The following is a 12,782-nucleotide window of genomic DNA, read 5'->3' on the forward strand; positions in this document are numbered from 1 at the left end:
TCACCTTGGCTCCAACTGGAATTCTTGTAGTTATTGCTCTGGGATAGAATCATGCAAATAGCTGTGAGAAGAGGGATGAGATTGGTGACTTTACCAATGATATCACAAATGGAAGGCTCCCTTCTCAGGCTGCTTTGAAATGGTTTTCCACAATGCAGTTCCGGGGGGGGGGGATTTATTGGCTCTTCTTCCCAGGTGAGAGGCTGCACAATCACAACATATTACCTTCCCTGCCAGTTGCTTTCCAATGCTACTCTAACTGTGGCAACAAACTGGTTCTGGAGGAGAAGCAGGTAGACTGACATACTTGTTCATAGAAATGTGTAACACTTATTATAAAATATTCTTTTGTTTTAGAAAAATATCACTTTGTACTCTGAGGAAATTTCATGGGTTCATCAATTTGCTTTGGTTCACAATACTTTCAAGTGCAAAATAGTTTTTTTCGCTGGCATTTGCAATAGATGTAGGAAAACTAAGGGCTAAATTAGATGTGACGTGGGAAATGCATGATTAGGATTCCCCATGGTTTTGGGATCACAACAAACTGTGGCAAATTCTTAAAGTGATGGGAGTACCAGACCACCTTACCTGTCTCCTGAGAAACCTGTACAAGGGTCAAGAAGCAACAGTAAGAACCAGACATGGAACAACCGATCGGTTCAAAATTGGGAAAGGAGTACGACAAGGCTGCATATTGTCACCCTGCTTATTTAACTTATATGCAGAGTACATCATGAGAAATGCCGGGTTGGATGAATCAGAGATCGGAATTAAGATTGCCAGGAGAATTATCAACAACCTCCGATACGCAGATGGTACCACCCTAATGGCAGAAAGTGAAGAGGATCTCAAGAGCCTCTTGTTGAGGGTGAAAGGGGAGAGTGCAAAAGCTGGTTTGAAACTCAACATTAAAAAAACGAAGATCATGGCATCTGGCCCCATCACTTCCTGGCATATGGAAGGGGAAGAAATGGAAGCAGTGACAGATTTTATTTCCTTGGGCTCCACCGCAGACGGTGACTGTAGCCATGAAATTAAAAGACGCTTGCTCCTTGGGAGGAAAGCTATGGCAAACCTAGACAGCATAGTCAGAAGCAGAGACATCACCTTGCCGACAAAGGTCCGTATAATCAAAGCTATGGTTTTCCCAGTAGTAACGTATGGCTGTGAGAGCTGGACTATAAAGAAGGCTGAGCGCCGAAGAATTGATGTTTTCAAACTGTGGTGCTGGAGAAGACTCTTACGAGTCCCCTGGACTGCAAGGAGGTCAAATCAGTCAATCCTAAAGGAAATCAACCCTGAGTGCTCATTGCAAGGACAGATACTGAAGCTGAAGCTCCAATATTTTGGCCACCTAATGCGAAGAGAAAACTCTCTGGAAAAGACCCTGATGCTGGGAAAGACTGAGGGCAAAAGGAGAAGGGGACGGCAGAGGATGAGATGGCTAGATAGCATCACTGATGCAATGAATATGGACTTCAGCACGCTCCGGGAGAGAGCGCAGGACAGGAAGGCCTGGCGTGCTATGGTCCATGGGGTCACGAAGAGTCGGACACGACTGAACAACAACAACAACAACAATCCATCTCTGTGGCAGTGGAGGCTGCTGGCTCTGATTTTGGTGGGGCTGTGAATCTATTCTGGTTTTCAGTCAGAACTCTCAAGGAGCTATCCACAGTGCTGAACCTTATACCACAAATAGGTTCAGCACCTTGGATAGATCCTTTAGAGTCGATTAGCAGCCCCACTGAAATCTGAGCCACCAGCCTCCACTGCCACAGAGATGGATTAAATCCCTCCTCCCTGAGCACCATGGATCTGCCTCAGAGGCCAAGTACCCCAGTCTCAATCTGGATTTGGGGGTGGTGGTGCTGTGACTACTTTTTCTAAAGAAACAGATATGGCCAGTGAAATATTTGTGGTGGATCAATTCCTTGAGCCAGGGCAGGCATTCTGAATACCTTGGCTAAGCCTGCCTTTCCCCAACCTGATGATCCTCAGATGTGTTGGACTGTAACTCCCAGCATTGGCTATGCACAGATAGACCACCCTAGGACTGGCAAAGCGATGGCCAGGCTGCTTGTGTCTGTATGCAAGGAAGAAATATTAAAATAACCCTTACAATTCCTAAGATGTGTATGAATCCAGAATCTTTCCAAAAATCCCAACCCATTGGACACAATAGTCAGGGCCAAACTAAACGGTCTCCCAGTCATGCACCCGAGAGCTGTGCTTGACTAGTTTATTTATGTCAGAGCACAGCCCTATTTTGGATTGGAACTGCAGTATTCCAGAAGGGGTATGCCATTGCCATTAAGCTTCACCTGTTTTAATCCTGAAATTCCACACCCCCACAGAGGGTGTGTGTGTGTGTGTGTGTGTGTGTGAAAAAGAAACTGAAATCAAAGGAGGTAGGTTTTTTTTAAAGGCACATAAGGCAGCCACTCTGGAGTGTGTGGAATTCTGGGATGAAAACAGGCATGTGCGTATGTAAAGCGTAACCACGCCCCCCCTTTCCTAAAGCATCACAGTCCTGATCTGAACCCGGCCTGGGTGCACTTACTCTGAAGCAAATAAGCTCTGAAGTGAATAATTAGAAGAACTTTTAGTTTGGCTCTCAGTTTTAAAGAAACAGGTATGGTAAGTTCTAAACATCTTAGCTAAGTACTATTTAGATGTAATATGTGGTCTGTTCTTTAATCTTGTTAGGACTGTGAGCTCCTGTCTAGCATCCTTTGACTCTTGCTCCAACAACCTTTGAGGCAGCCTTCCAGAACGCTGTCTGTCCCCGATCTTGGCAATCCATTAACCCAGTCCTCCTTTGTGCTGAAGGGCAACAGTGGAATCCTGCTTACAAGATTTGGGGGCAGATGTTGAATGAATCAACATTCAGCATTGTACCAACGGGGAGGGAGACACCATTGATGCATGCTGTTTTAACAAACCTAGATCTGTTAAAGCAATAGTCCAGAATACAAGCTTAGTAATAAGGATGCACAGAAGTTAGATTTTGGACTTCAATTCCCAGAAGCCCCTGCCAGCCTAGCCAATGGTCAGGAATGCTGGGCACTGAAGTCTAAAACATCTGGAGATTTAGTTTCAGCCCACCCCTGGTTTATATGTATATGTGTATGAAAGCATTATAGCAATTCTTCAGGTACCTGCCCAGCCCCTGCCCCCACTCGCCAGTCCCTGGACCACACCTGAGTCCCTCCCGTGCTCGGTGAGTGGCCCGCACTCAACCCGGTGGCCTCGTCAAGCTCCGCGGTCACCTTTTTTTGAAAAATAAAATGGCAATTGCAAAAATGCACATGTTTGTATATGTGCTAAAATGCGCTTTTTTGTGATCATGTGAATATGTGCATTTGTGAAAATGTGCACATTTGTATATATGTGAATGTGTGCATTTGCGACAATGCACATTTTCGTGCATATGCAAATACGCACATTTTTGTGATCACCATTTTATTTTTCAAAAAATGGTGATCATGGAGCTTGAGGATGCTGCCGGGGTGAGTGTGGGCTGCTCGCAGAGTGCAGGCAGGGGGTGAATGGGGGCAGGGGCTTGGCAAGCAGGGCCTCCAAATCTGACTCAGAACCTGAACCATGGTCAGCAACAATGGCCTACCTCTCATGGAGGTGATAAATCTGTGTTTGAGCAATACCAGTTCAGTTTGCAGATGGGCATTCAGATGACTGAATGTTCCTCTGCAGAGAAATCTTCCATGACAGGGGGAAGGGTTCTAGTCCAGCCTGAAAACTCAGTTTTTTCCTGTGATGGAGGATTCAGTCAGGCGAGCCTATACCTGCAGCTTGAAGTGGTATAGAATGCTCTTCGAGAGCTAAGGCAAGTGAAGAAAGAGGTGGAGGACTATTTAAACCAGCTTTCCCCAACCTGGTGGGCTCCAGATGTGTTCACTACAACTCCCTTTATCCCCAGCCAGCATTGGCTGGTTGGGGCTAATGGGAATTGTAGTCAAACACATCTGGAGCCCCCCAGGTTGGGGAAGGCTGGTTTAACCTTTTATTGCCCTTGGCTAACCAAAATAGAAAGATGCTGGGAAGAGGGAAAGCAAAACCATTTTGGGTAAAAAAACCCAGAAAGGTCTCTTTAGTTACTTGACTGACAAGGAACCTAACCATGTCATCCTATACATGTGTGCTCAGAAGTAAGCCCCACTGAGTTCAATGGAACTTACTCCTAGGTACGTTCATATAGGGTTACAAAGGGTATTGTTGACTATGTTCTTCCTGTTTTGTGAAACAGCATGTTGTCTTTAAATGTGTAAAAGCTTAACGATGTGAAATGGTGTATTTATAACTTAAGTAAAAGTATTAGGAGAAGAGAGTCTTTGAAGCAGACACTTTAAAATGTGCTTCTGACATGTAGATCCAAGAGTACCAAATAATTCCAGGGATATGAAACATCTCATAACCCACGGAAATCAAATAACAGTATTTATCTGACAGCCATTACATGCATGGGCAAAAGATTGGTGTCATTAGCAGTGCAATCATCACACACTATGACACACTACTAATATTTTAGGTGAGAGAAACAAATTGTTTCTGTAATCTACCTGTTCTCCATTAGCATGGGAGAATGGTTGCTTCACTCAGAAATGTTGCATCTAGTTGTTTCAAATGTAAGTGGTTTTCTTTCCAGCTTTTAAAAGTCAGCCTGAAAAATCCCTGGATAGAGTGGAGAGAAGGGTCTCTCAAGGACATCTGAAGTCGCCGGAGTTTTTTTTTTCTGAAAGAGCATCTGTTCCTCTGACATGACAGCAGCAATTTAGCAAGTGCCATTTTTTTCACCATGTAGTGATGGCAGAAATGTCACCTGTTGAATTTCTGCCTTACATGTTGTTGCTGTTATGGCCATGCCCAGTGGAGGCTGGTGACTCTGTCAGTGGGGCAGTGAATCCTCTCTGGGTTTCAGAAAACCTGCCGAGAAAAGCATCTCAACCACAATGACATTTCTTCACATGAGTGAAATTCATGATCAAGAATTTAAATAAATTAAATAATGTTTTAAAAGATAAATTCTGATCAAGAGTTTGCCCATTTCTCCTCTGCCTAGCATGAATTCTGCTTTCTTTGAAGAGGACTGTATTTTGAATGAATCATTATTTAGGGATGCTGATTTAGGGTGGCCAAATATGAACTAGAACAGAATTCCTGTATCTCTCTACATAAGAAGCAGCACCTGCCAAATGGAGCTCTATGTAAGTTTACATCTAGTTGTCTTATGTTGGTTTCATTAAGAGTTAACCCAGCATTCTTAATTTTTTAATTCAAAATTCTAAAAATTAGAGGTGATTAGCTCAAGCTTACTTTGAAGTCTTTACCCCAGATCCCATAAACATGGGTTCTTGTAGTAGTTACAATGTTTTGCTGTAGTTACAATGTGGTGAATGGGACAGCAGCAGGCAGCCATCCTTTTAACATTGGTTTGACGTGCAGAAATCAGTAGCGAATCTTCTCATGGCATGGCCAGTGACTCCAATGTCAGTGGGGTGGTAATTCTGGTCTGGGTTTCAGTCAGAGCCAGAACCAGTCAGAACTCTAAAGGAGCTATCCAAGGTGCTGGACCTATTTTGGAGGTAGGGTACTGCACCTTGGATAGCTCCTTTAGAATTCTGACTGAAACCCAGAGAGGATTCACTGCCCCACTGACATCAGAGTCACCAGCCTCCACTGGGCATGGCCATAAACACTACCACTTTCTAGTTGCTGCATATCAAATTGCTGTTCAAGGGAGAGCTACCAAAGGTGGCCCAAATGTCATGGCCACTCTGGTTGCAATCCTGTACCCACCTACCTGGGAGTAAACCCCACTGAACTGAATGGGATCTACTTCTGATTAGACATGCATGGGACTGATTAGCACTCTAAGAATTCTTAGAAGCACTCTTTTCTTAATTATTACTTTATATGTTCCGGAGCTGAATCTGACATTGAAAAGTGGTTCTGGAATTGATCTGTGATGGGCCACTGCTCATATTAAGCACAATGCAGCCCTCAAAGCATGCGAGGAAGTAATCAACTGAGCAAGAATCTATCACTTCAAACAGAAGCTAAGCATTGAATTCTTGTCTGTTGTTCCTGAAGAGCAAGCAGTGTCCTTCTGAAGCAAGGTGTTCACTGTCGGCTTCAATGTGACCTTGCCTTTCCTCTCATTATCTTCCACTTATTAACCCTGATCTAATTGTTATTGATAGCTTCATTATTCTACCTGGGACAGCAATGATGCTCTTGCTGGCCTTGCCCCAGGTGATCAGAAGCTCATTTCATGTTTTGGATAGTTCTCTGGCCAGAGGATGGGGAGAAAAGCGACTTTCCTATAAGGAGGAGAAAGGCATCTGGACATAATTCTGCCAGGTCTGGAGGCTACTATACTGTCTGAATATCATCCAAAGGAAAATTTGCAGTCCCCTTCCCTTTGCATCATTTTCTTGAATAACTCCCCCCTCCCCCACATACTTCAGTTTGTCCCATAGGACATAAACATACAAGTAACATAAAGGTTTAAGTAGATGTATATGTTGCCCTGTGGGGAAAATAGCAACTTTAGAGTTGATTCTAATTGGGAAAATGGCAAATAGCCTTTCCCACCCTGATTCCCTCCAGATGTTTTAGACTACAAGTCCCATCAGTCCCCAGCCAGCATGGCCAATGATCGGGGTGATGGGAGTAGGAGTGCACGAAAGCCACTTACCTGGTCTCGCAGCTTGCTTTGCGGTGGGGGGGAGGCGCTTTGCTGCTCCCTCTGAAGTTCAGGCCCGGGGGGAGAGGCTTCCCGCCTCGCCCGGCCGAAATTCAGGCCGGGGGAGAGGTTTCCCACCTCGCCCGGCCGAAATTCAGGCCGGGGAGGAGGCGCCTCGCCTCGCCCAGCCGCGAAATAAAAAGTTTTTTTTTAAAAAAAACGCCCCCGTGATAGGCTACGTGACGATTAACGTAGCCTATCATGGCTAGATCTGCAAAGTCAGCCGTGATAGGATACGTTAATCGTCACATAGCCTATCACGGGTGACTTAAAAAAAAGAAAAAGCGCGTACGCAAATGGCGGCCCCCATAGGGAGCCACCATTCACGTTCCTTATTTGGTCGCTGTAGTCTACGTAAATCTTTATGTAGACTATGGCGAAAATAAGGGCAACGCAAATAGCGTTGCCCTTATTTTCGCCGTAGTCTACGTAATCTTTACGTGGACTACAGCGACCAAATAAGGAACGTGAATGGCGGCTCCCTATGGGGGCCGCCATTTGCATATGCGGTTTTTTTTTTTAAGTCACCCGTGATAGGCTACGTGATGATTAACATAGCCTATCACAGCTGACTTTGCAGATCTAGCCGTGATAGGCTACGTTAATCGTCACGTAGCCTATCACGGGGGCGTTTTTTTTTTTTTTTACTTTTATTGGAATGGCGGCGGCGGCGGCCGGTTGAAAGACCTGCTGCTGCCTCTGCCCCTGTCGAAGACCTGACGAACCACCGCCGGGACCCGCTGCCGGGAGGGACATTCGGGAAAGGTAAGTCCCGTCCCGGGGGGGGGGTGCGGGGGCGGGGGGGGTGCGGAGAATTTCTCCCCAAAACTACTTTGGGGGGCCGAACACGTTGGCACTCGGGCCCCCGAAGTTTCAGGGAGAAATTCTCCCCCATCCCTAGATGGGAGTTGCCATGCAAAACATCTGTAGGGCACCAGTTTGGAGAAGGGTTAAGCTCTCCTTTGCCCAGCATGACAGTCCTGATAGTTGGGAATATTGCAACCTTGTTTGCAAGTTATTGGAAAGGGACAGTCTTACAGTTAGTTAGTTCATGGGAATTTTGACCACAGCTAGCCTCAGGATCTCTATAGCCTACCACATGGTTTCCTGTGATTTCTTCCTTTTGCTCCCCCCACCCCCGACCTTTCTCCATTATTGGGAGCGCAAGTGTTTGCTCTCTTGCTCCAGCCTGTGTAATGGAACACAAAATAGACTGGACAAACTTCTTTTGAAACTCTATGCTGTGCCGGCATCGTACATGCAAGAATATTTGTGAGTAAGCTGTTTCCTTCCTTCCTTCCTTCCTTCCTTCCTTCCTTCCTTCCTTCCTTTCAGTGAAGGAAGGCATGGTCTCCTCTCCTAAGATAGCTCTGTGCGCTTGTGGGACTGGTAAACCCTAATTCTTGTTTGCTTTTTTGTTTTGCTCTGCTAATTGCCATTCTAACAGGAGACATCATTACTAATAATCCCATCACTTATTAGGGTAGCCAGATACAGAAGTGCAGCTTTAGTAGCTGTGTAGTAAATTTCAATTCGTGTGTAGTTTGTGTGACAGTCTACACCTGCTGAAATCCCCTCTTCTGCATGGCTATTAAAGATGCACGAATCTAGTCCTCATTTGCATCTGGCCACCCTAGTCCTGATCTGAATCGGGCCTCCTGATTGTTGTTGTTGTTCAGTCGTTCAGTCGTGTCCGACTCTTCGTGACCCCATGGACCATAGCACGCCAGGCCTTCCTGTCCTGCGCTCTCTCCCGGAGTGTGCTCAAGTTCATATTCATTGCATCCGTGATGCTATCTAGCCATCTCATCCTCTGCTGTCCCCTTCTCCTTTTGCCTTCAGTCTTTCCCAGCATCAGGGTCTTTTCCAGAGAGTTTTCTCTTCGCATTAGGTGGCCAAAATATTGGAGCTTCAGCTTCAGTATCTGTCCTTCCAATGAGCACTCAGGGTTGATTTCCTTTAGGATGGACTGATTTGACCTCCTTGCAGTCCAGGGGACTCGTAAGAGTCTTCTCCAGCACCACAGTTCGAAAGCATCAATTCTTCGGCGCTCAGCCTTCCTTATAGTCCAGCTCTCACAGCCATACATTACTACTGGGAAAACCATAGCTTTGATTAGATGGACCTTTGTCGGCAAGGTGATGTCTCTGCTTCTTACTATGCTGTCTAGGTGTGCCATAGCTTTCCTCCCAAGGAGCAAGCGTCTTTTAATTTCATGGCTACAGTCACCGTCTGCGGTGGAGCCCAAGGAAATAAAATCTGTCACTGCTTCCATTTCTTCCCCTTCCATATGCCAGGAAGTGATGGGGCCAGATGCCATGATCTTCGTTTTTTTAATGTTGAGTTTCAAACCAGCTTTTGCACTCTCCCCTTTCACCCTCAACAAGAGGCTCTTGAGATCCTCTTCACTTTCTGCCATTAGGGTGGTACCATCTGCGTATCGGAGGTTGTTGATAATTCTCCTGGCAATCTTAATTCCGATCTCTGATTCATCCAACCCGGCATTTCTCATGATGTACTCTGCATATAAGTTAAATAAGCAGGGCGACAATATGCAACCTTGTCGTACTCCTTTCCCAATTTTGAACCGATCGGTTGTTCCATGTCTGGTTCTTACTGTTGCTTCTTGACCCTTGTACAGGTTTCTCAGGAGACAGGTAAGGTGGTCTGGTACTCCCATCACTTTAAGAATTTGCCACAGTTTGTTGTGATCCCAAAACCATGGGGAATCCTAATCATGCATTTCCCATGTCACATCTAATTTAGCCCTTAGTTTTCCTACATCTATTGCAAATGCCAGCGAAAAAAACTATTTTGCACTTGAAAGTATTGTGAACCAAAGCAAATTGATGAACCCATGAAATTTCCTCAGAGTACAAAGTGATATTTTTCTAAAACAAAAGAATATTTTATAATAAGTGTTACACATTTGATAGGCTACATGACGTGATAGGCTACATGACGATTCACGGGTGTGTTTGTTTGTTTTTTTACTTACTTCTTTATTTTGTAATGGCGGCGGCGGCAGCCGGCCGGCAGACCGGCCGCCGCCCCCGCCCCCGACGAAACACTGCCGAACCGCCGCCGGGTCCCGCCGCCGAGAGGGACATTCACTGAAGGTAAGTCCCATCCCAAGGGGGGGAGGGGGGCCAGCGGAGAATTTCCCCAACACTTTCAGGGGGCCAAATGCCTCAGCGCTCAGCCTCCCGAAGATTCGGGGAGAAATTCTCCGCCATCCCTACTAGCTTGTAGGATTTTGAGCATAACTTTGCTGGCATGTGAAATGAGCGCAATTGTGCGGTAGTTTGAACACTCTTTGGCGATGCCCTTCTTTGGAATTGGAATGTAAACTGACCTTTTCCAGTCTTGCGGCCACTGTTGAGTGTTCCAAATATTTGGCATATTGAGTGCAGCACTTTAACAGCATCATCTTTTAGGATTTTAAATAGCTCAGCTGGAAGACTGTCATTTCTGCTAACTTTGTTGTTACTAATGCTTCCTAAGGCCCACTTGACTTCACTCTCGAGGATGTCCGGCTCAAGTTCAGTGACCTCACTATCATGGCTATCAGGGACATTAAGATCTTTCCTGTATAGTTCTTCTGTGTATTCTTTCCACCTCTTCTTAATCTCATCTGCTTCTGTTAGGTCCTTGCCTTCTTTGTCCTTTATCATGCCCGTCTTTGCACAAAACGTTCCCTTGAGATCTCCGATTTTCTTGAAGAGATCTCTAGTCCTTCCCATTCTGTTGTTTTCCTCGATTTCTTTGCATTGTTCATTTAAGAAGGCTTTCTTGTCTCTCCTTGCTATTCTCTGGAACTCTGCATTCAGTTGGGTATATCGTCCCCTTTCTCCCTTGCTTTTCGCTTCCCTTCTTTCCTCAGCTAATTGTAAAGCCTCATCAGACAGCCACTTGGCTTTCTTGCATTTCTTTTTCTTTGGGACGGATTTTGTTGCTGCCTCCTGAACAATGTTACGGACCTCCATCCATAGTTCCTCAGGCACTCTGTCTATCAGGTCTAATCCCTGAAATCTATTCCTCACCTCCACTGTATATTCATAAGGGATATGATTTAGGTCATACCTGAATGGTTTAGTGGTTTTCCCTACATTCTTCAATTTCAGCCGAAATTTTGCAACAAGAAGCTCATGATCTGAGCCACAGTCAGCTCCAGGTCTTGTTTTTGCTGACTGTATGGAGCTTCTCCATCTTTGGCTGCAAAGGACATAATCAATCTGATTTCGATATTGACCATCTGGTGATGTCCATGTGCGGAGTCGCCTCTTGTGCTGTTGGAAAAGAGTGTTTGCTATGATCAGCGTGTTCTCTTGGCAAAACTCTATTAGCCTTTGTCCTGCTTCATTTTGTACACCAAGGCCATGCTTGCCTGTTATCCTGGTGATTTCTTGACTTCCTACTTTAGTGTTCCAATCCTCTATGATGAAGAGGACATCTTTTTTTGGTGTTAGTTCTAGAAGGTGTTGTAGGTCTTCATAGAACCGATCAACCTCAGCTTCTTCGGCATCGGTGGTTGGGGCATGGACTTGAATTACTGTGATGTTGAATGGTTTGCCTTGGATTCGTACTGAGATCATTCTATCGTTTTTGAGATTGTACCCCAGTACTGCTTTTCCCACCCTTTTGTTGACTATGAGTGCTACTCCATTTCTTCTAAGGGATTCTTGCCCACAGTAGTAGATATGATGGTCACCTGAATTAAATTCGCCCATGCCTGTCCATTTTAGTTCGCTGATTCCCAAGATGTCGATGTTCAGTCTTGCCATCTCATGTTTGACCACCTCCAGCTTACCTTGATTCATTGATCTTACATTCCAGGTTCCTAAACAATATTGTTGTTTACAGCTTCGGACTTTCTTTTCACCACCAGACACATCCACAACTGAGTATCCTTTCGGCTTTGGCCCAGCCGCTTCACTCTTTCTGGCGCTACTTGGAAATACCCTCTGCTCTTCCCCAGTAGTATATTGGACACCTTCTGACCGGAGGGGCTCATCTTCCGGCATCATCTCTTTTAACCTTGTGATATGTTCCATGGGGTTTTCTTGGCCAGAATACTGGAGTGGGTTGCCATTTCCTTCTCCAGTGGACCACATTTTGTCAGAACTCTCTGCCATGACCTGTCCGTCTTGGGTGGCCCTGCACGGCATAGCTTATGGCTTCACTGAGTTACACAAGCCCCTTCGCCACAACAAGGCAGTGATCCATGAAGGGGAGAGATGGATTAAATCCCTCCAAAAACCACCCCTGCAGGTGCTATTTCATGCAAGTAGCACCTGCAGGAGGAAATAGTCACTTCAGGGTGATTTTCAGAAGAGAAAACATCAGGGTGAGAGAGGGTTAATCCCTCTCCCCAAGTGCTGTTCTCCCAGTATGGATCAGGGTCCCTGTAGCTGCTTTTATTAAAGAAAGAGGAATGGCAGTTCCAAGCCATTCTCTCAGGATGGAGTCCGAAAGCACATGAGGCAGCCACCTTGCTGAAGGTCTGGGTTTGGTCAGTGTAGCCACCTTCGGTTCCACAATGGAAGAAAGGTGGGATATAAATGTAATAAATAAATCAGCACTTTATTTATTACATTCCTACACCTCCCAATAGCCAAAGCACTCTGGGTGGTTCACAACAATTAGTTAAAAACATTTTAATGTAACATGCGATTTGGCCCCAAGCGCATTTGCCCAAATCATTTCACTCTCATGAGGCTGCAACCTTGGTCCTGTCTACATGGCACCACTTCCACCCTTCACTCCATCACAACTGCAGAGCATTTCAGCTTCAAATTAGCTTCTGCTGGGATACACTCGCGATTTACTGCGGGCTTCCCTAACAGACTCCGCCGTGCCCTTTTTTTGCCATTATACTTTAATGCAGTCCTGTGAGCGTGGGGGTGCAACACTTCAGTGGCTGTTTTGTATTTTAGGAGTTCTGTTGTGTCTTTCCATCCTTTGTTAGGTAAAAAGTGGGTGTTCTGTGTTCCTTCATTTCCACACCATCTGT

Source organism: Heloderma suspectum, chromosome 1 (assembly GCF_057233095.1).
Source record: "Heloderma suspectum isolate Gila_16-S chromosome 1, 16-S_ref, whole genome shotgun sequence".
Taxonomy (NCBI): Eukaryota; Metazoa; Chordata; class Lepidosauria; order Squamata; family Helodermatidae; genus Heloderma; species Heloderma suspectum.